General features: G+C 48.0%; 1 protein-coding gene and 1 pseudogene across 3 annotated transcripts in view; one reads left to right on the top strand and one right to left on the bottom strand.

The window, feature by feature from the left end:
* Positions 1 to 21,950, top strand: part of OSBPL10 (oxysterol binding protein like 10) — a 242,041-nt gene that overhangs the window by 26,871 nt on the left and 193,220 nt on the right. The window lies entirely within an intron of this gene.
* LOC311580703 (coiled-coil domain-containing protein 28B-like) lies at positions 795 to 7,326 on the bottom strand (annotated as a pseudogene). The gene is made up of 2 exons: positions 7,278 to 7,326; positions 795 to 1,485 (listed from the first exon to the last, which is right to left on the bottom strand). The product of its transcript is annotated as a coiled-coil domain-containing protein 28B-like (transcript).

Here is a 21,950-nt window from a genome sequence, read left to right as displayed (position 1 = left end):
TGTATAGGAATAACACAACCTGTCCCCAACTGATTCTCAATCTTGTAGCTTGATTCTTAAATCACTTCTGCCTTGGTGCCTGTGATGCTGGAGGCAGAACGTTGGAACATCTGGCCTCCCAGGTTATGGCTATTGTTTTCCTCTGATTTTCCACCTTGATTATGTCTGTGTGAGAAAATCTAGCTGCTGCCAGAGAGTCAGTGGAACATAGTTCCTTGTTCGCTGGCCTTTGTAGGCCAGGAAGGAGGTCAGAAAGCTACTGGTGGCCCAGAGTGAGCTCCTCTACAGTGTTTGTTAGTAAGGGCATGCACACAGTCACAATGGCTAATTGTCTAATGTCTAACGTCACAGTGGCTAGCCCCCAGGAGACATATTCTTCTTGTAGTGAAAGCAGAAGTTGTGGCAGTCAAGTCTAATAAAATATTTATTGAGACATTGGAAGAATTATGTAGAAGGGGCTGCTGGGAAAAATTTAGTCATAGGAGTCAGTCCATATGTCAATGCTGTTATCAGGAGAGTAGCTTTCTTGAGCAAGAGTGGCTGCCATGCGTGGCTCTAGAGGACCTTAGAGAGAAGACGCTCTGAACTTTTGTTGCTGCTGTTGTTGAAACAGGGCCTCACACTGCAGCCCAGACTAACCTTGAACTCTGTTCATCATACCCAGGATAGCCTGCCTTTTAATGCTATTTCTGATGGTTTCGAAAAGCAGAAATTCTTTCTCCTTCTTCTTCTTCTTCTTCTTCTTCTTCTTCTTCTTCTTCTTCTTCTTCTTCTTCTTCTTCTTCTTCTTCTTCTTCTGCTTTTCAGTTTGTTTAATTCCAAGAAGTGCCCCCGACCCCATAGCACCTGGGAGGCTGCGGAATACCATCCCCAATCCCTAAAAAGTCACAGTTTGAAGGGAAGAAAAGAAGCAGACTAGGCGACACCTACGCCACTGGCTGCTCCTCAGGCTCGGCATTCTCTGCCAGGTGCAGTTTCTGTATGGAACTGCTAAGATCTTCTAGATTGCTGAGCAGCTGGTCCAGGTTGCGGTCAGCCATCGTCGTCTTCTGCTCCTCAGGCAAGCCCTCCGTCTTCCTCTTCCTCATCCTCCTCTTCCCCGCACACATCCAGGCTGAAGTGCAGTCTGGCCAACTTCTCCTGCATCTCCCGTGCGTGTTCCAGCTGCTCGAAGGAGCATTCCTTCCCAAAGGCTTGCAGGCGGCCTGAATGAAAGTCACTGAGCAGGTTCAGCAGTCCCCCCCTCCATCTCATAGACATCGGTCACCTCGGTCAGGAAGGAGTGTTGTGAGGGTGTGCCTGCAGAGCCACCCTGACCCCCAGCCAGAACCGGTCGGCATTTCTCCTTGCCCGCTCTTTTGAACTTGGCTCGTTGCTTGGGTGATGGCAGATGAGGGAGTCCCAGGGCCAGGGAACCACTGTGACTGGTGGGCACAGGGACTCTATGTAGTGTGCCTGGGGCCTGTGCTGTTGGGTCAGTCAGGGCTTAGGGCTCCGTTTCTTCCTTGTGTCATCCCTTGGGTGCTTGTTGGACCTCAGGCCTGGATGTTTGGGGTCTGGAGTGTGGAATGGTGCTTCTTTGCCATCTCCCTCCCCTTGCTTCTTCTTCGTGTTGTTTAATTACGTTGCCTGTTACTCCACTCAATGGCAGATGAAGTCATTCCACTTGACAGGCCGTGTCAGATACCCGGGGAAGTTAACACAAGTGTACGCAAATCGGACTTCCACGGAGGCCAGCTTAGAAACCTGCAGACTCTTAGAACATTGCTTCAGCCCACAGAACTGACAGCTCAGATTATTTTATTACTTTATTTATTTATTTATTTATTTATTTATTTATTTATTTTTGGAGCAGCTTCTACAATGATGTGCAAGCTGGTCCACAGAGAGCACCTGAAGTAAAAAAAAAAAAAGAAACATTTTAAGGTATATTTTAACTTTTAAGAATAAGTTTGTGTGCTTTGCCTACATGTGTGCCTAGGCAGCATGTGCATGCAGTGCTCAAAGAGGCCAACGGGGGGTATCATCCCCCAGATGCAGACAGCTGTGAGCTGCTATGTGGGTGCTGGGAATAAAACCTGGGTCCTCTGCAAGAGCAGCCAGTGCTCTAAGCTGCTGAGCCATTCTCCAACCCTAATTAAAAATGTGTGTGTGTGTGTGTGTGCTTGCATGCCTGTGTGCATGCATGTGTGTGTGTATGTCTGTGTGTATGCATGCCTGTGTGCATGTGTGTGTGTATGTGTGTATGTGTGTGTGTGTGTGTGTGTGTGTGTGTGTGTGTGTGTGTGTGTGTAAGAGGCCAACAGAAGGCATTGAATCCCCTTGGAACTGGAGCTGTAGGTGTGAGCTGCCTAGGATAGGTGTGGGAACCGAACTCTCGTCCTCCCTAAGAGTGGTATGCTGTCAACTGTGGAGTCATTTCACCAGCCCCAAGGAATTTTTCTTTTAATGTGGCAGAAAATAAATATCTTCTTGTTAGCTAGAGATATTTCCTGCTGAAAATGTCAAATGTTGACTTTTCTTTAAGCCTTTCATCTGCCTGGACTTGTGTGTAGGATCATGGTGTCGACCTAACACCTTTTCGTAACTTCCGCACTGGATGTTGTTTCCAGGCAGTGGGGAGTGATGTCTGTCTGCGGCTTCTCACACTGTTCAGGCCACATGGAAGCTTCTCCGTCAAGGTCATGTTGCTCTACTGTTATTTTTTCCCACGTGTGCCCTAGGAAGGACAGTTGACAACTGACACTGGTCAGGACATCCAGCTGGAGGGGCCGGGTGTGGTGGCACACCTCCGTAACCCAGCGACTCGGGACGCTGAGGCAGGAGGATCAGACCAAGGCCAGCCTGGCTTACAGGAGACCCTGTGACAAACAAAGTAGAGAAATTCACCTGAAAGTGGCTCTTCTCTCCCATGTAGTGTGGTTACGTCTAACCACAGCTAGTTCGTTAACTGGCTCGAGTGTTTTGTTTGCATCAGAACTTGACCTCTGAGTTGGGCGATCCTCTGGCATCTTTGCCAATACTTACAACTTCATCCTGAGAAATTAGATACTTTTCTTACCAAGTTAATTGTGCTACTTTACATTTGACTGGTTAAAAAAATTGACTCTTGTTTGTGAATTTCGCATGTGTGTTCACGCACAGCGTGCCACAGTGCGTGTGTGGTGGTCAGCAGATAAGTGAGGGGCGTCGATTTTTCTCCTTCCAACCATGTGGGTCCTGGGGCTTGAACTCGGGTCCTCAGGCTTGCACCTCCAGCCGCTGAGCCATCCCCTCGACCCATGCTTTACGTATTTTCGCCCATACAACTGTAGATGTAGTTTCTTCTTCCTTCGTCAGGGTACAGCCATGGCCTGAGATTCTTCCGTCTTTGACTGGCCCAGGTTGCACACCACCTGTGGGGACAGCGTGCTTGGCGAGAGTTGGTAGACATGGTGGGTTGTTTCCGATTTCTTAGCCCTGCCTTAAGTGCAAAGGAGAGGCAGAGACAAAGACTTCCTGGAAAATTAAAGAAGTCTTCTCGGCAACACCCCCCGGGGTAAGCCGAGCGCACATGATGAGGTCTGGACAGTAAAACACAAGACTTTCTAAAGTGGACATAAAAGGCGCCATAAAATGGGAAGAAAGTTATCATTTATACGGCCGAGGATGACTGCCCCTTTATGGCTCCAGTGTGGTCAGGGAGATTCACTCAGGCTAATGAGCTCTGGGGCTGAAGGTGGCGTAGCCACAGGCCGCTCGCTACTCATGATAATGTACGAGAAACCCCGTGCTTACCTGGGAAGCCAGCCTGTGGTGTGGCTTGTGAAATCACTTCACACTTACGGCTCTTCCGAGGTGCTCAACCACGGAGGGATGAGTAGGGCCCTCAGTCTCTAAATGCGTGCTGTCCTGTGGTCTCTGTAGCAGGTGGTACCCTGCCCAGATCTCTTTATGAAGTCAGTTAACCCAGCCCTTAACTCTTGCAGTGCCGGTGGCTAACACCACCTGCATCCTTCCTTTCCTGGATTGAAGCGTTCAGACTGGAGATGACTAGTAGTCACACCCGTCCTTCATTCTGGGGTGGCCTTGTGCCTAATGACAGACATTACCGACTGGTGTGAATAGTTGGGAGTTCCCTGGGACTTTCCCTCATCCTACTAGGTTCTTCCCAAGGCTGGTTTTGTGTGTTCCTAAGTAGCACATCAGACTTCCCAGCATGCTGTGCTCTTAGCATCTCCTGAGTGCTTTCAGAGTAATTGAGTCGAAGGACCATTGAGAGAGGCTGGAAGGTGACTTCCCATACTTGGGTATATTTAACCTTAAGAACTCAGGGCAGCTGTATGAGCAGGCACTGGGTAGACCTAGCCTCTGGCTGTGTGAGGAAGCCACTGGTCCTGTGTCACCTCTCTAGGCGATGCCAGCTGGGCTAGCTGGAGTAGTTGGCACATCGGCTTTGGTGTAAGCCTTGTACTTGTGACGGTCTGCATCCATGGGTGGCTGAAAGAAAAGGTACCACATGCCTCAGCCTCTACAGACTTCTCTCCCTGTCAGCATCGCAACGCCTTCCTCCTGTCTTTTTCTCCTTAGCGGTGTGCTTCTGACACCCACCAAATTATCAGAACTAAGTATTCCACAAAGCATTTGGGTCACTGCTCCTTCTCCTTCTGCTCCAAGCTCACGCCTCAGCGAGAAGGGAGTGCCTCTCTTTTTATCTTCCTGCCTTACTCTTGCACCCTGTCCTCCACCAGGGTCATTTCCTAGTGGTCCTGTGTTGCTCAGGCAGGTACTGTTGTCACCAGGAACCTGTTCCCCCCTCCCACCACCCTCAGTGCTGTCTGTACATGCATACCCCCTCTGTCTGTGTGTGGGGTGGGCTGGGTCTTACTGCCACCGCAGTAGTACAGATTAATATTTTGTATACATTGCACATAAAATAAAATGAAAAACATTTAAAAAGTTTAATTGAGAGATAATTTTTAGTGTGTGTGTGTGTGTGTGTGTGTGTGTGTGTGTGTGTGTGTGTCAGTGGGGTAAATGTGTACCACAGTGCATATGTGGAGGTCAGAGGATAGCCTCGTGTGTCAGTCCTAGCTTGAGAGTCTTTCTTTTTTCTTTTTTCTGAGACAGGGTTTCTCTGTGTAGCCTTGGCTGTCCTGGAGCTCACTCTGTACAACAGGCTGGCCTTGAACTCACAGAGACCTCTCTGCCTCTGCCTCCTGAGTGCTGGGATTGAAGGTGTGTGCCACCACCGCTCGGCCAATTTGAGAGTCTTAAACTGACCTGTGAACTTCTGGGGACTGTCTGAGGGAGCTCTGGGATTACAGATGCATCTGCCACTGTACCCCACATTTACATAGGTTCTGGGGATCTAAACTAACCTCTTCATACTTGTGTGGCAAGAACTTTACCCATTGAGCATCTTCCTGGCTCCCAACTGGGTGGTTTTGAATCTGTTTTGTTGTCATAAAGTAAATTTTGATTCACCCATTTAATAATATTTAAGAATAGCATTCCTCATTCTCTCTCTCTCTCTCTCTCTCTCTCTCTCTCTCTCTCTCTCTCTCTCTCTCTCACACACACACACACACGGGGTTGCCCTGTAGCCCATGCTAGTCTCCAGCTCATGACCCTCCTGCTGCTGTACCCCATGGAAGGTTACAGGCATGCACACCGCCCCCCCCCCAACCCCCCGTGCCTGGCGTTAATTGAATTCGTGACTGGGCAAAGGAAGAAAGCGAAGCCTATGATCACAAGCATTGATGACTGTTCTGGAAACTTTAAAATTAAGCTGATAAACCAGCATGTGTGGTAATGCAGCTAGCACTTTAAAAAAAAAATATTATTACCCTTCCTTGGGGACTCACTGGGCATCAGGCAGTGCTGAAGGAAGCCTCTCTGTTCTGTTCTGTTCTCTGCTTCCTGATATTTAAGGAATTCGCTTCATCACAGTTGGACTCTGGTCCACTTTCCTGGATCACTGGTGCCTCTGTGAGACATGAAAGATGGCAGAGCACAGAGACAGCGTCTGTCAACGCTGCCCCTTGGCGGTGCGTCTAAAAAATGACTATGGAAGGAAGGCAAGAGGTCAGTGGGGAGTCTCAGAAGCTGCCCCTCCCTGCCCCCCCCTCCTGCCAGGCTCCTCACAGAGGATTGGGGGCGTCTAGACTTGATGCTTTTGAACTCTCGCTGCATTTCTAGATTATTTCTGGGCTCCCTGATGCTTCTGCTGGAATTTACACAGCTCAGGGGGTTTGATGGCTAACCCTCAGCTCCGTGTAAATCAGCCGCAAAGACTGCCCATGATTATACCTGGCACGGAGGCTTCTCTTTGCTCACCATGTCTTCCCCTGGATTTGTTGATTTACTCAAGATGACTTCCATTTCCCTTTATCTGGGCTTTGAAGAAAGAATGAGCCAACACTTCCTCTTTGTTTGCAGAGGATCTTGGGCACAGTACAGTCTCCTGTGTGTGTGTGTAGTTACTGAAGTATTAAATATAAAATATTTACCCCTTTCTTTGGAATTTACTTCTTTCAGTATTGATATTGCAAGTGTCCACATTCTGCATCCTTCATGCAGAGGAAAACAGATTTCTTGATTATAATTTTAAAATATTTGAATGTGTGTATGATTGTGTCTGTGCACATACATTTGGGTGCTCACATGTGGAGTGAGAAGATAACGTGTAGGAGTCAGTCCTCTCCTTCCGTCATCATACGTACGTACACATGTGCTCACATGTAAAGTCAAGGATAGCATGTAGGAGTCAGTTCTCTCCTTCCATGTAAAGTCAGAGGGTAACATGCAGCAGTCAGTTTTCTCTTTCCAGGTTCTGGGGATCATGTTGTCATATTTGGTGACAAGTGTCTTTCCCCACTGAGCCATCTTGTTGGCCCTTGATTTTTTTTTTAAGATTAAAAAAAATTATTTTACATGTTGTGAGCTTTTTGCTTACATGTATTTAGGGATACTGCATGCATGCCTGGTGCCTGTAGAGGCCAGAAGATGGGCACTGGATCCTTGGAATTGGGTTTATGGACAGTTGTGAGCTTCTGTGTAGGTGCTGGGAACCGAACCCAGGTCCTGTGCAGGACCAGGAGCAAGAGTAAGAGCAAGAACAGCAAGTTCTCTTAACCGCTGAGCCCCATCTCCAGCTCCTGATTTTTTATTTATTTATTTATTTATTTATTTATTTATTGGTTTATTTTTGAGACAGCGTGTCATGTAGCCCAGGGTAGCCTTAAACTGGCCACGTAGCAGAAGACAACCTCGAACTCAGGTCTTCCTGTATCTACCCTTGTAGAAGTGGGACCGACCCAGAAGCACCTTTACCTGCTGCGCCATCTTGGCAGCGCTAGTTATTGGTGTTGCAACAAAGACAACTTGAGGTAGGAAGGGCTCATTTTGCCTCATGGTTTGAGAGCACAGTCCATCATGGCGCACAGGCTCTGAAGCAGGAGTGGGTGGGAAGCAGTCAGGAAGCAGGTGAGTGCTGGGGCTCAGCTCCCTGTCTCCTTTTTGTTCATCCAGGGCCCCCAGAACCTGGAATGGTCCCACCTACATGTAGCATGGGTCTTATCACCTCAGTTAATCTGATCTAGAAACTACCTCACCGAGGTGGCCAGGGATTGGTTGCCATGGTGATGCTAAATCCCACCAGGTTGACAATCAAGGTTAACTATGACAAGTGCTTTGTGTTTGAAGACAGCAGAAGGTTGAGAAGACATTTTGAAGCTCAGTTCTCTTCATTGTTTTCAGTAAGTGGCACCACAACCCATGTCTGGGTCGTGTGTGTGTGTGTGTGTGTGTGTGTGTGTGTGTGTGTGTGTCTCTGTCTGTCTGTCTGCTTGTCTTACTTTGTCACCCCATCTGGCCTCGAACTAGCCACCTTCCTGCATTAGTCCCCTGAGTGCTGGGACGACAGGCATGAGCCATCAAACTCAGCTCAAGTCTGGGTCTCCAAAGTCAGCGGTGACTAAAGCTGTTTCATGTGGAGGGTGAGATTCTATGGGGGAGTTTAAACACATTTCCCTTTAATGTCTAAGGTGAAGTGTTGCATTTGTCATGAAAGTTTTATATCTTTGACCTATTTAATCCTTTTTCTGCTCTTCATGGAATAAAATGTGGTGTCCCTTCTGTTTACAAATGGGACCATTGGATGCTTTGAAAGGGAGATTGCCATGTGTGCCCCAGAAGCGCACAGTGTTTGGAAAGGTGAAAAAAAAAAGTCACCTACCATTTCCCCTTTTTACTAGTGAAAGGGATGAGAAGGTATGGACGTTTTAGTGGCATTTGCCTTGATCGATGCCCTTCTTTTCGGAAGCTTTGGAATCAACATGAAAAATCACACTTTGATTATTTTCGCCATCCTCCCTTTTAGTTTTCAAAATAGAACACTTCTTGGAAGTGATGCTAGATTCTCTTGGAACGCTTAATTAATGGCAGCCTGCACTGGGAACCAAGGATGGTGGTTTTCTGATGTAGAATATACACTATGCAGAAAGGGATTTTCCTTTCTTGAGTTCCCAGAGCAGCATTTCAAAAGATGTGACTCCAGGTGCCGCGTCACCAGGCTGGTTTGTAAAAAAAAAAAAAAAAAAAAAAAAAAAATTATTATTATACAGTGCTCTGCCTCCATGTACACCTGCACACTAGAAGAGGGCATCAGATCACATTATAGATGGTTGTGAGCCAACCTGTGGTTGCTGGGAATTGAACTCAGGACCTTTGAAAGAGAAGGCGGTGCTCCTAACCTCTGAGCCATCTCTATAGCCCTACCAGGCTGTTTCAATCAAGCAATTTTGCAGTCAAGTCAGTCTGAGTTCTGTGTAAAGGAGACACGACGGTGAATGTTGTCAGCTTGACGGGACATAGGAACCAGACACAAGCCTCTGGCATGTCTGTGAGGATGTTTCTAGAGTGAGTGTCCATTCTAATGCGGGCGGCACCATTCCATGGGCTGGGGTCCCTGAGAAAGCAGGCGGAACCAGGGTTTTTCTCCCTCTGCTTCCTGACTGTGTATATAATGTGATCAGTCACCTCGTGCTCTGCAAGCATGTCGCCTCTGCCGTGTTGACCTGTGCCAAAGCCTTGCTCATTAGTTGCCTGCCTTGAAGTTAATGATGTCCCAATCATCTTTCTTTCTCTCTTAAATTATTTATTCGTGTGTGTGTGTGTGTGTGTGTGTGTGTGTGTATGTGTGTGTGTGTGTGTGTGTGTGTGTGTGTGTGTGCCAGACAGTCGGTTGGTGGAGGCCAGAGAACAGTCTGTCCAGTTGGTCATCTCCTTCTACCATGTTGGTCTCAGGGATTGAACTCAGGGCATCAGTGTGCCTTTGTCCCCTGAGCCGTCTTGGCAATCCTAAGGATCTGTAGTGAGCAGTGAAGGCTTTTGGTCAACTTGGAAGTTGTTTTGTATTTGGATGGTTCATGGGTTACTGTGAGTCAGTTTTCCTGGGAGATTCTTAGAGTGGTTACAAACTTTCTGACATAAGAATTCCCAGTGTGCATTTTCTTCTCCCTGGCAGGGGACGTTAAAGGCCACTTCTATCTAGGGCAGAGTTAGACTGTAAAAGTTGACGAGGACCTTGGCATACGTGTCTGACTGCTGAGCCTGCAGCTTGGCTCTGAGCGTCTATTTAGGTCCTCCCGCTCCTCAGCATGTAGACTGCTGACATGCTTTCAGAGAAAGAGGGGTGGAAAGGGTCTTTGGGCCCTCCCTTGCGTATCTAGCCTCTCTTCCTTGCCAGTCGCATTCAATTCTGCCCTAATTACATGTGGTCTTGGGGCCCGGGGATGGGCTAGAGTATATAGGTTGCCAGGGGAGAGGGGCTTCATCTGTGTGGTCACGGGGAGGCCAGCATCCATGCTGGGTCCACACTTTGCAGTGCAGCCTTTTGGAGGGGGAACACCCACACTCCTGTAAGCAACCTGTCATCTGGGCTTTGCAAACTAAGTCCAGTAAACTCATTGGTTCCCTAGGGTGAATGTTGGCAGAATCCTACCTGTGTTTGTCTTTGGACCTCAGTGAGGGGTGGGGTAGGGTGTCACCTTCCCCTCCCTAGGAGAGAATACATATAAATGTGTGTGTGTGTGTGTGTGTGTGTGTGTGTATGTGTACATAAGCCACAATATGTACATGGAGGTCAGAGTACAGTTCCTGGGAGTTTGTTCTCCTTTAATCATGTGGTTTCTGGGCGTTGAATTCAGATGGGCAGGTTTGGTGGCAAGCGCCTTTACCCCATGAGCTATCTCGATGGCCCTGATAATACTTTACAACAAATCATTTCTATATCAAAGTTACTTCCTGTGTTAATTTTTTCCCTCTCTAATCACATTGCCGGAACCTTCTGGATTCTTTTAGAAAGCACTGCCGGCAGCTCCCAGGCTTCCTTTGATTCCCCACTTGAGTTGATCTGGCGCTGACTTTCATGTTGAGATATATTTTATGCTGTCAGAAGAGGCCCCGTCTCTGTCTCATTTATTCTTTTATTCCTAGAATGAATGTTGAGTATTTTCAGATTCCGTTTTGGTGCCTTCAGCAATGATGGATGACTCACTGCCTAAAAGATTTCTTTCTCATCTCAGCGGGATGTGAAGGAGATAAGTATGGGAGCGGGAGGGTTAGCTGTGTCTGTGATGCCCCGGTCAAGCTCAGCTCTCCTGCTGGATTTGTGTTACTATAACAAATACCCGCGATCAGCAACTTGTAAAGGGAAAAGGTCCTATGCTGCTGTAGATGTGTGCCATGGAGGCCAGAGGACCGCACGGTGACTTCCCCAATAGCTCTCTACCTTGTTTTTTGAGGTAGCATTTCTCACTGAACCTGGACCTCACTGACTCATAGAGGCTGGATTTATCAATAGCCTCATGATCCAGATACTGGAGTGAAGGCTGCTAGCTCAGAGAGGCAGAGAAAGCACCCAGCTGACCTTCCTCCTCAGCCGATGGCTCAAAAGGATAAAGCCTCCTTCCTTACCCCATCTCAAAAAACCCTCAAACTGAATGTTCCTCCCTTCTACTTCCTGTGTGTCTCTCTATCCATCCTCCTGACTTCCTGTTACTCTCTATGGTTTGATTTTTTCCCCCCTAAATTCACTCCCTGTCAACTGGTTGCTTGCTCTGCATCTTGACCTGTGGTTGACTTTATTTAATCCCATCTTGGATTAAAGATGTGTGCTAGGGCTGAGCCACACCACAACTAGAAACAGATTTTCCCAGTAAACAACACACTCTTGGTACAGTGTGATCAAATGTTCTGTAACACCCCAGGGACAAGATTACAGATGTATGCCACTGTGCCTAGGTTTTACATGGGTGCTAGAGCTACTTGCATGACAATTTTTTTTTAAACCAGTTGAGCCATCTCTTTGGCTTAGGCAAAGATTCTTTTTTGTTTTGTTTATTTGTTTGAGACAGGGTTTCTATGTATGTGTAGCCTTGGCTGTCCTGGACTCACTTTGTAGACCAGGCTGGCCTCAAATTCACAGAGATCCACCTGCCTCTGCCTCCCTGAGGGCTGGGATTACAGGCATGCACCACCACAGCAGCCTGAGACAAAGGGTCTTTTTGGCTTCCAATTTTAGATGCCCTGGGCCATATAAGATTGGTCCTATTATGTTGGGTGAGGTTCATGGTGGAGCAGAATTGCTTACTTCATAGCTTGGGGGAAGGGAGGGAGAAGAAGAGAGAGGGAGGGGAGACAAGCCAGGATCTGACAGTCCTCTTGGAGGCATGCACCTAGTAACCTAGAGACATCTCAGGAGACTCCCGTTTGACCTAAAGATTTCACCACCTCCCGGTTGGGGAATCCCGACTCTACCATGTGGGCCTTTGGGGTGACCCTGTAGGGCCTGGTAATAGATTGTTCCTGGAGACTAGTTTGGGATATTCTGCTTCCCCTCACTCTCCCTTGGGCAGCTTCGAGTTCCCCTTCAGGCTGAGATGATGTGAAATGGGACCACACTGCAATGCTGAACACTTCTAGCTGTACAGATCTGAGCTTGATCCTTGGGACTGCAGCCTCTGAAAGGGGCGGGGCGGGGGGCGGGGCTGGGGGTGGAGTGGGGCAGGGTCTCACCTACACTGTGGTTATCATCTGGGTGAGAGCTACGGATACTTTGTCTGCAAATGGACTTTAGAAGTCACCTTGAAGGCTGGACCTGGTGGCCCATGCCTTTAATCCCGGCACTAAGGAGGCAGAGGCAGGCAGATCGCTGTGAGTTCGAGGCCAACCTGGTCTACAAAGTGAGTCCAGGACAGCGAGGGCTACACAAAGAAACCCTGTCTTGAAAAAATAAAAATAAAAAGAAGTCACCTTGATGCAGCAGTCATTCTTGAATCTCAATTAGTGATTTTCCTTTTGTTTTCTCTTTGCCAGGCATGGTAGGGTAACCGCTAAATGGACAGGATGCTTGGGTCCACGCCGCCTGTTCTAAGATCAATACCTCTGAATTAAAATTTCGTAAGGACCTAAGTGCACATTTTTGCCTTGAGTCCTAAATGACCTTTGCAAATCATAGTTATTGCCCTTAAAGTCACTTGTGTTCTAGTCGGAGAAGGTGAGTGTGGCCGTAACTCATCGCTCGGTCCTTGGGAGTTAATGACCTGATTTTACTCATTGTGACTCAAGTTAATTGTCTAGATTTAAAAATACTTATTCTCTCTTTGTCTGTGTGGGTGTCTGTATCTGTCTGTCTGTCTCTGTCTTTGTCTCTCTCTGTCCCTCTCTCTCTTTCTGTCTGTCTGTCTCTCCCTGTCGCACATGGAGGTCAGAGGACGGTTTGCCGGAGTCAGCTCTGTCCTCCCACAATGTGGGAAGGCATGTCGGCCCTGAGCATCTCACCAGCCCGCTGTGCTAATGTTCTCTCCCAGGTTCTTTATTCTCCCCGTGCAGCCTATCCTATCCTTAGACAGCATCTTGTTGTCAACCTTGACTGGCCTGGAACCGGCCATGCACATCAGACTGGATCTGAACTCACAGTGATCCTCCTGTCTCTGCTTCTCCAGTGCTGGGATTAAAGGTGCATGGCGCTAGACCTGGCTGTGTGTAACTGTTCGAGAATTTCTTCCCTGACCAGTGGTTCTCAACCTTCCTAATGCTACGACCCTTTAATGCTACGTTCCTCATGTTGTGGTGACCCCAACCATAAAATTATTTTTGTTGCTACTTCATAACTATAATTTTGTTACTGTTATGAATCATAATATAAATATCTATGTTTTCCAATGTCTTAGGTGACCCCTGTGAAAAGGGTCATTCAACCCCCAAAGGGTTTGTAACCCATAGGCTGAGAGAACCGCTGCTCTAGGGAATTGTAAACAGTGTCTCCCCCGTCCTTACAGCATCCTAGTAACAAACAATACCAGTGCTAGCAAAGCTCACCTTGCGTGCTAACAGGAGCTTGGGTGACCCCCAGAACAGCTGGTCTGGAAAGTCTTCGCCTGGTGTGGCTTTTCCTTAGCTGCATAGATGGAGCCCCTCAGTTAACTCCCTAGCCCCTGACAGATCCACTGGAGGGCACATAGCTGGGAGGAGTGACTCTGGTGAGGGTCCCTTAACCCTTCCCATGCCCTCTGTCTCTGAGGGAATGTCAGCAGTGCACAGCCTTGCAAGTGGGCACAGCTGATCTGATGACGATGGTGGCTCTTCTGCTCTGAGGATGGTGTTCTAGAACGGTGATGTTTTTTCCTCACTGCTTACTTCTCATCTGTAGGACCACTTCCTTGTTTTTCAGTTGCAAAAGTTGGGAGTTGGGGAACTGAAAGTCCTTAACACATAGACAAAGCTCTCTGCCCGCTGGCATTCTATATTCCTTTAGCCAGTCTCTTTATGCACTGTGCTATTCAGCCTTCTGGTACTGTAAGTAAAAGACTGAGATGATCACCCTGTAAATGCAAAGGTTAATTTTGGCTTGGCGTTTGAGAGGCTTCTGGTTTGGGTTGGTTTTTCTGTTGCTCTTGGTCCTGTGTTGAGGCAGCATATCACGTATATTAGTGGGGCAAAGACACTTATGCACCTAGCCATCTGTAGCTTCGGTTTCAGGGGGTTGTCTCCCCTTTCCACTCTCTGAGGACACTGGACATACACAGAGCGCACAGGCGAACATGGCAAGCCACTCTCACATATACAGTCAAAACCCCAAAAGATTTGTCTATTTTATTTTACCTGTTGGTGTTTGTGCCTGTATATATGATGTATGTAGTGTAACATGAGTGTGCAGGTGCCTGTGAGTCCAGAAGAGGGCGTCAGAGTCCCTGGAACTGGAGTTAGAGTTGCCTGTGAGCCAGGGAATGTAGATGCTTAGAGTAAAACACAGGTCCTCTGCAAGAGCAGTGAGTGCTTTCAACTGCTGAGTCCTATAGCTTTCTGAATCTTACTCTCCCTCCTCCCTCTCCCTCCTCCCTATCCCTCTAAGAGGGGTTGTTTCAGCTCAGAACAAATAGCTATGCAACAGCAGGCCACAGAGGTCGTATCTGTATAGGGCTATTAAAAATATTGAGATGACCCTGAACAGCCAGGAAAGGAATGCTGGATTTACATCTCTGCTCATGAGAGGAGAAAGGTAGACACACACACACACACACACACACACACACACACACACACACACGCATTTTAGGCTTAGTTATCTGCAATATTTATCAAGTCAGTCTGAAGATGATAGATTCTGTTACTAAGGAGGTGCTCACTGTTCTTATGAAAGCAGACATAAATAGGCTATGGCCACATCCTCCTTCAAAAGCTGATTTTATAAGATGATGTGCCTGAAAATATCCCCTGCATATCCTGGAGTCCCTGTGTCTGCACTGGTGTACCTGCAGGCTCATGGAAGTTGAAGATGGTTTTTAATCAGCTCTGGGTTTGTCCCTCTTCTGACAACCGTGTTCTTGTCCTTGGCATCAGAACGTCCCCGTCTACGTCAGCGCCTGCAGACTGCGTGTGCTCTGTCACTTGTATGATCAGGCTTGGAGCTCTCATGGGTCACGTTCTAAGCTGTCCTGTGCAGGCTGCGTGTCCACCCTGCTTTGCCAGGCAATTCCTGCACCTCTGCAGCGAGCCTGTGCTATTTTTAGTTGGCTTATATCACACAGTCAAGCTGGCTTTCTGGATGTGTCTGTGGCATATGTGCACATTTCCAGCACTTGCTATCTTTGCCTTGTAGCTTTGCAGTAACTCGGGGTGGGAGTAAGCTGGGGGTGTTAAGGGTCCCCAAAGTTTCAACCTCTGCACCACTTGACTTTGAGGCTAATGGTTGTTCTGGGGGGTGCCAACCTATGAGTTGCAGAACGCACAGCAGTGTTCTTGACCTTGACTCACAAGATGCTGACTAGCTATCTCTCCCAGTTATGAGAACAAAAACATCTCCAGAATTTGTGGAGATCTTGGGCTTGCAGGGATTTCCCCATGGTCGCGAGCAACTTTGTGAACACAGGATGGTTTTTGAGGGAACACGGGCTGTTACTGTAGGAAAAGTAAGCAAACCCTTGTCATGTGCAAGCTATGAAGCAGCAGCAGGGTGTGGCCACCCACACAGTGGAAGCATTCCTACCCCCAAAGGAAACACATATGAAGTTAAAGTCTGGGTGGGAAAGGCCTATAGGGCGAGGCCGGGGACAGGGCTTAGTGGGTAAAGCACTCATCTCCCACATGTGAGGAGACCTGTGTAAAGCCAGGCGCGGTGGCTTGTGCCCATAGTCCCGGCACTGGGAGATGGGAGCTGCAGATGGGAAGACGTCCGGAAGCAGGAGGGCCAGCTAGCCTGCCCAGTGGGAAGCGCCTGAGGACCGGCACCGGAGGCCGCCCTCTAATTTCCACATTTTTGCTCTGGGTGTGCCCACCTGTATTTACAGGTGCACCCCATCACACGAACACACCCCTCCCCAAAGTTTGTAGTAGAAACAGTGGTGAGGAAGTGGCTTTTCTTCTAGAATGTTCGACTTGGACCTTCACAATGAGCAGAAACTCACTCGGGTCAGTTGCACTGGGGTCACCAGGAGAAGCCGTCATGGACAAACGCTAACATTATGGCTTGCCTTAGACCACACTTCCTGTCGCAGCGCCAATGGCCTCACTCTCTCAAATGTACCCTGCTTCGAATTGCATGGTCATTTTGTTAAAAACCCAACATGAGATTCATGCATAGTTGGTGTGTTTGAGGTGCTTTGTTATCGCCATGTTGTCAGAGGGCGGGTAGGGTTGTGGAGAAGGGCTGGACACAAGATTGGGGCCATTTTGCAGTGTCTGTTGTAGAGGAATGTCAATTCAGGACATGGCTGTTCGGGCAAGAGGTCACATCCAAAGACCTTCTAGGTCTATGTGATCCAGTTGGAATACAAACAGGCCTTTAATCCAGGAGACGGAGGCAAACAGATCTGAGTTCAAGGCCAGCCTGGTATAGAGCAAGTATCAGGTAAAGAAAAGCTTTACTTTTCTTGATACATACCTTTAATCCCAAACAAAGGTGAAGTTAGTTTGTAGAAGGAAGCACCCATGGTTGAAAGTGAGGTCTAATTGAGTGGCAGAAAAGGTGACAAATCATAGAAGATTTGACAGAACAGGATACGCCCAACTCTCATGAGAAGAAAGAGGAAAGGGAAGCTACTTTAGAGGCAGTTTTTCAGAGAGAGGAGGTGGTTTTACCAGGACAGTAATAGAGAGATGGGTTGCAGAGAGAGAGAGAGAGAGAGAGAGAGAGAGAGAGAGAGAGAGAGAGAGAGAGAGAGAGAGAGAACTCAGGTGAAGATGGAATGAGCCAGAAAATGAGAAGAAGCCAGAAGATTCGAGCAGATGGCTGAGTTTGTTTGAGGCCAAGCAGAGCAATTCTGGGCTGAGAAAGAAGCCAGATTGAATAAGTCAGCTGGGAGAAGAGTTTGAGCCAGAACAGCTGAGCTGAACCAGCCAGCCTAGAGCTCAGAAAGAACAAGAAAGAGTGAGCTTATTAAACAGTAAGTCTCAGAGGCTGAAAACATTCTAGGCCTAGATTAGATTGTATGGAGGCTAGAAGCTTCCAGAACTAGGCCTAGGTTAGCAGACAGCAGCAGTAAGCCTCCCAGACAACAATTGAGCCAGAAGAAAAGAAGTTACTTTTACAGTCTGTAGTTTGTTTATTTAGTTATTTAGTTTTACAGTCTGGAAATTTATTTGTTTCATATGTTGGGTATTTAGTCTGCATGTAAGTCTATGCACCACAGGTATGGTAGTGCCCACAGAGGCCAGAAGAGAATGTTGGGAAAAATACACCTTGCAGTTGAAATGTAGCACGCTTGTAGATAGCTTCTTTTTCCACTTTTCATATGTATGCATGCTTACATGCGGGTGAGTGCGTGTGGGTGCATGGGTGGGAGGCTGGAGGCTGATGTTGGAATCCTTCTCCGGCTCCTTTCTCCGCCCCCCTACTCACTGAGGCAGGGTTTCTCAGTCAAACCCAGATCCTGTCTTGCCCACCCACCTGCCCGCCTGCTCGCCCGCCCGCCTACCCCCCTGCTGTGGGCATCCCCAGTCTCTGCTTTTTCTGTGGCTGGACTTATAGCCGAGGCATCACACCCACCTGGCACTTATGTGGCTTCTGGTGACCCAAACCCTGGTCTTCAAAGTAACCTGAGCAGTCCCCCTCCCAGCCTGTAGATAAGGTGTTATCGGCACAGAGGTGTAAGCCTTCATTCATGTATTGTCTGTAGCTGCCTTGGTGTCACAAGGGCAGGATTGAATAGTTGTGACAAATACTGTGTGACCTTTGGTACCTAAAAGTACCTGGAATGTTTGTCCTTTTTTTTTTTTTTGTATGAGATAGGGTCTTATATAAGCTCAGGATGGCCTTTTATTCTGTCTGATCAAGTCCTGGGTTTGTTTGTTTAAAGATTTATTTATTAGTATCCAGTGTTCTGTCTGCATGCCAGAAGAGTAGCCCAGATCTCATCATAGATGGTTATAAGCTACCATGTGGTTGCTGGGAATTGAACTCAGGACCTCTGGAAGAGCAACCTCTGCACCGTCTCTCCAGCCCAAGTCCTGGGCTTATTATATTCATGAGCGACATTTAAAAAAAAAATCTGTCTTGGGTCTTTGAAGAGAAAACATGCCAGTCTCTGGTCGAGCTGGACTCAGTGTCTCTTTCTGCAGATTCTCCAAACCTTTTGCATGTCTTCACACTGTGAGGTAGTTTAAGAATGTTCCAGATCACGCCAGTCTTTGTACACATACCTGTTCCAAACTGGGCCTATCTTTTTAAGTCTTGCAGTAGAGATGTGCTGTCCAAACCTTTCCCCAAGAGGGCTGAAGCCTCTCTGTGTGCCAGGAGGGTTGGCACAACTCTCTGGAACTCTCTCAGAACTCACAGGGAGGGGCTGCCAAGGCCTGCCAGGCGCTTCCTGCCCTGAGCGCTGGTACCGTCTACCGTAACAGCAGCCTGGCCGCCGTGTCTGGCAGCTCCCCCGGCCCCTAGTTCCACCATAAAACCACAGTGATGATATTTCACAATTTCACTGAATTCTTAAAAGTTACTGATTTATTTATTAGGTATTTTAATGGTGCTGGGGGTTGAACCCAGGGATTCCTACACGCCAGGCAAGTGGTCTCTCTCTTTCTGCCTTTTTAAACTTTTTGGGATAGGGTTTTGTTAAATTGCCCAGATTGGGCACCAACTTACTGTCCCACTGAGGATGGCCTTTGGCTTCTAGTCTTTCCAGATGCCCCCCTCCCCAGTAGCTGGAGTAACAGGCCTGTGCTCCGAGCTCCTCTTTATAAACTGTTATTACGGGCTGAGGATGTGGCTCACTGGTAGACCCCTTCTCCGAATTCTGATGGCCATGGAGTCAGTCTCCCCCTCCACAATTTATTTTATCATCATCATTATCATTTTGATATAGGGTCTCATATGGTCCAGGCTGGCCTCCAATGTGACATGGAGCTGAGTGTGACCCTGAACTTATGGTCCTACCTTTCAAGTGCTGGGATCTCACAACGCCCAGTTTGTGCGGTGCTGGGATAGAACCCAGGGCTTTGTGCATTCTGGGAAGCACTCTGCAACTGAGCTCAGCCTCAGAGACCTGGGACTTGAGAGACCTGGGCCAACAGCCAGCCACTGACCAGAGACAATGTTAATTAACCAGAGCACCCACCCTCCCCCTCACCGTCTGCACAGCTGAGCTTTCTGGAGCATTTTCTTGCCTTCAGAGACTCAAGCTGAAGGAGATTGGTTGCCCTAGGAAACCTTGCTCTTTAGTCTTTTTATGGCCCTGGACCTTGTCCCTTGTTCTTTTCTCTGTGAAGTGTTCCCACCCACGAGGCTTCCCTTTCATCCTGCCTTCTTGCAGTTACTCTGTAAAGCACTCCAAGTGGGGTGTATTACCCACGGCCCCTCACATTCAGCCCTCCACAGTGTTTCTGGGAATTCTCAGTAACACTTAAAAATAGCTTTGGTTTTGTGTTCTAGAATGTTCTTTGCCCAGTGCCAGTAGCTACGTCTGAGAGCTGAGGGGTGTATGGTTCTGAGATTAAGTCTACCACAGAGGACAGAAGCCAAGTGCTGGGCCCCTGTCGCCTACCCTGGAAACTGACAGCCCTCAAAGCTTGGCTGGTCTTCTTCCACTTAGGAAAACAAAACCCAGACACAGCGGGGTGGAGATAAGGCAAAGCCCTTCAGAGCACTGGCTGTTCTTCTGGAGGACGTAGGTTCAGTTCCCAGCACCCACGTGGCAGCTCAGTGATTCCAGTCTGAGGGGACCCAACACTTTCTTCTGTCTTCCACTGGCACAACACACGTGTGGTACACATACATACACGCAGGCAAAGTACTCAGACACATAAAACAAACACACAAACAAAAACCTTAAAAGAAACCACACACACACACACACACACACACACACACATACACACACACACACACACACACACACACACTATAGAAACACTGGGTGGCTACCATAGAGAATTCTCATCCCCCTTATTACTTTATTAGTAACTTTACATCAGTCTTGTCTTTCCTTTCTTTTCTTTTAGTTTTTCAAGACAGGGTTTCTCTGTGTAACAGCTCTGGCTGTCCTGGAACTTGCTCTGTAGACTAGGCTGGCCTCGAACTCATGGAGATCCGCCTGCCTCTGCCTCCCAAGTGCTGGGATTAAAGGCGTGCATCACCACCCCCCCTACCCCCCCACACCCGGTTTACATCAGTCTTGTAGTTAGTTTTGGTTAATGAAGGAATGGCGGCAGCTCACTGTGAACTGGACTGTACAGCTGACTCAGATTCCTTACTTTTGAGTTCATGTCCTTTTCCTTTCCAGACCCTTCCAGGATCCAGTCAGTTGCCGTATTTCCCCCAGGTCTTCCATACTGGTCTTCCTTTGCAGCCTTCTCAGTGGTGAGATGTCCCTTGCCGGGACCTGGTGTGTTTGCTTTGCCCTCCACGATTGGAGACTGCCTTAGTTCTTTTCCTGTCCCGGTGATAAAATACTCCGACCAAGGCAGCTTAAGGGAGAAAGGGTATGCTGTGGCTCACAGTTCCGGAGTCCAGTCCTGATGGGGCGGTCCGGGCAGCCACATCGTCATAGCCGCAGTCAGGAAGCAGAGTGCCGAATGCAAGCTGGTCACTTTCTTCATTTTGTACAGTTCAGGATCTTCAGGCCAGGGAGTGGTCCTGCCCAGGTTAAGATAGGTCATGAGCTAGTAGCTGGGTAACCCCCATGGACAAGCTCATCTCCCAGGTGTTTTCTAGATTCTGTTGAGTTGATGACACTAGACTCACAGAGAGAAAACTGGTGGGAGTGAGTTGTGTGTCCATAACATCATGTGAAAGGCACATGACTGATGACTCTTGTCACTTTTCCACATTGACTGCATGTTTGTTTGAGACAAGGTTTCATTCCTGGGATTCATTATGTACCAAGTCTGGTATGATGGCGAATCTTGGTTGTCAACTTGAAAGGGAAACAATGGTAGAGGAGCTGCCTCCATCAGATTGGCCTGTGGGCATGTCAGTTGAAGAGCTGCCTCCATCAGATTGACCTGCGGGTGTGTCGGTTGAGGAGCCTCCTCCATCAGATTGGCCTGCAAGGGTGTCTGTGGGGGCATTCCTTGATTGCTAATTGATGCAGGAGGGCCCAGCACACTGAGAGTTGCCCCATCCCTAGGCTGTATAAGAGATGTAATCAAGCAAGCCAGGAAAACCAGCCAGTGAGGAGAAGATTCCTCTGTGGCCTCAGCTTCAGTTTCTGCCTCTTTCTCTCCTGGCTTCCCCTTATGATGGATCACATGCAATCTTGTCAGTCAAGTAAGCCCTTTCCTCCTGTAAGTTGTTTTTGACCAGTGTTTTATCACAATGGAGAGTCGAGCTAGGTTGCTGGCTTTGACTTTGTGGCAGTCCTTCCGCCTCAGCCACCCAGGAGCCAGGATTACAGGCCTTGCACCCCGACACTGGCTTTCCTGCTGTTGGCTTGGTCACTTGCCTACAAATGGTCTAGTTCAGGTTTCCCCATGGTAAAACCACTCTCCTTCCAAACACTCTGGCGGAAAGTCATTCTGCCCATCCTACCCTTGAGTGCTGAGCTATGTTCCTCTCGTTTGAGGGCAGAGTAGTGACGTCATTTATTTGTCACTGCCAAATAGGAATTTGTTTCTATTTATTATCATTTGCTCATATCATTCCTCTGTGGTGTGTGTGTTGCAAGCTTCCCACTTGGTACTGAGCCTTGCATGCAAGCACTGGGACACTGGGACAGTTGATCTGATGACCAAGATGGCTGTTAAGTGACTTAACATATGGGTAGCATGTACAGGCTAGATGTCCTGGACAAAAGGATGATTTACCTCTGGGGTAGCACAGGGTGAGCTTTCATCCTCGACAGAGAACGATGTATAATGTAAAACCAGTTTTGGCTTATTTCTGGAACTTTCCATCTAATGATGTTTTACTTCAGTCAACTGCAGGTTACTAAATTTTGAGAAGTGAAATCAGAGATAAGGGGGCGGGA

This window comes from Acomys minous, assembly GCF_964271855.1.
Source record: "Acomys minous genome assembly, chromosome: 13".
In the NCBI taxonomy this organism is placed as follows: Eukaryota; Metazoa; Chordata; class Mammalia; order Rodentia; family Muridae; genus Acomys; species Acomys minous.
The sequence above is the reverse complement of the archived record's forward strand: the minus strand, read 5'-3'. Positions and strand labels throughout refer to the sequence as shown.